This window comes from Phalaenopsis equestris, unplaced genomic scaffold (assembly GCF_001263595.1).
Source record: "Phalaenopsis equestris unplaced genomic scaffold, ASM126359v1 Scaffold198068, whole genome shotgun sequence".
NCBI lineage: Eukaryota > Viridiplantae > Streptophyta > Magnoliopsida > Asparagales > Orchidaceae > Phalaenopsis > Phalaenopsis equestris.
The window spans coordinates 255,042-257,156 of record NW_018218006.1 but is presented as its reverse complement, the minus strand read 5'-3'; positions in this window follow the sequence as shown (position 1 = coordinate 257,156).

The following is a 2,115-nucleotide window of genomic DNA, read 5'->3' as shown; positions in this document are numbered from 1 at the left end:
TGTGAATATTGTGAAAGAATTTTATGCCAATGTGTTCTATTCTGAGGACGGAACCGTTCGAGTAAGGGGTTTTTCTGTTGAGTTTAGTGTCGCCCGCATTAACTCATTTTATGAAGTCCCAGACTCCTATAGCTGCAATTATGAAACCTTTAGTACAATGAAAGGCCCACTGAATGATGTCATCAACTTTTTCACTGATGGGAAAGGGACTTGGAAGATAAAGCAATGAGAAAGGATAAATTTTCTGCTTCCATGTTGAATGCCACATCTAAAGCGTGGCACTATTTTATTTCCTCTACTCTGTTACATACCTATCACCATAGTGAGGTAACAAGAGATACAGCTATTCTAAATTTCTGTATTCAGAATAATTGAACTATAAATGTGGGGATAATTATTTATGAGAATATATTGACCACGATAAAGAGTGAATCAAGTGGAGGTCTGGGACATCCTGGCCTCATTTATGCACTTTGCCAACTTTCTGGAGTTGAAGCTGAAGATGATGAAGAATGGGTTTACCCTATGAAACCTTAAAGACATATGAATCCCATGAAAGATGGAGATCTGGGAGTAGGAGTAAAGAACCTTCTACTAGTAGAGATATCCCCTCTACTAGTTATGAACTTCCTTCCTCTAGCTCCCCTACACTTAATGATTTAGTGAATGAGTTAACCTTGCAGCGGAAGAGTATAGAGCAAATAAATGAAAGAATTGGGGGATTAGAACGCAGACATGATTATGATAGTGGGCACCTACAAAGGCATTCTGACTTTGAGATAGCTTACTACGAAGCTCAGGCCCGACACTACAGAGGTGAGTCTGATGTTACCATTCCAGAATGCCCACGTTATACTCAGTATCAGCCCAATCCACCTACTGACCAGGGAGATGAGGATATAGTATGGGATTTTGATATATGATAATAATTGATGTACTTTTGTTTTATGAATTTGTAATAGAGATAGATATTTGTTTGTTTGTACTTTCATTTTTATTCTATATTTTTATGTTTGCAATTGGATAATTTTTAATTATTGTTATAAATTTTTAGTGTGGTAGTTGAAATTTGCATGTGTAGTTATAACATATGTTGATTAGTACTTTTTAAAATTATAATGTGATGTGATTTTTATTTGCATTTTAATATATTTGTAATTGTTTTTTGTTTAGTATTGTGGATGTGTCAGCGAAATATCGTGTTTGTATAATATTTAGTTTTGTACTTATTTCAAAATTTCATTACCCAACAAATTCTCTAATGATTTATATGTATAGAAAACTCCTAATGTTACAGATCAGTTGAAGTTAAAATTTTGAGAAGGAACTGCAAAAATTTCAGAATGATGAAAATGCCTAAAGTACTGAGGTATGATTTATATTTAGAATTTTCTTTCCACTTGTATCATTCCATGTTGAAAAATTTAAGTTTGGGGAGAGAAGAAAAAGATTAACTATTATATATTCTCAATTTAAATATTTTCAAAAATTATTCATATGATTTTATGTAGTGAATTTAATTCTTATAACTATATTTTGTAGATATTTAAATATTATGGTAGATTTAAAAGAATATTTTTGTAATTTAAATTAATTTGGTGATTAAGATATTTAGTATAAGAGAATAAGACTATAGTTAACTATTTAAAGTAAAAGAAACTATATTTTGACGTGTTATGAATCTAGAAATTCATTGGAGAAGAAAAGATTAGGGCTCAATGATATAAAAGCTATGAAATATTTATAAGATAAAGGAATACTTTGAGTTTCAAATTTGAGGAAAGAAAGGTGATGTTCAAAATCATTAAAGGCTATTCAAATATAGTAATCCTCACTTGAAAAAGGAAAAAAGAAAGCATTGACAAAAATCCCTGAAAAGAAAAGAAAAATATATAGGATTGAAAGCAATCCAAATGAAAAAGAGAAAAGAAAAGAAAGAAAAAAAAATATGAAAGTGAGGAGAAGCTTGAGGAGATGCCTAATCAAAAATTGGTTTCACTTGAGCCTACCTAAAGGAAAAACCTAAATACATTCCTGAACTTATATTTATGGATTAGCATCTTGACCAGTTGTGTTCTCATGAAATTCCTATCATTTGAATATTCTAAGTGACTT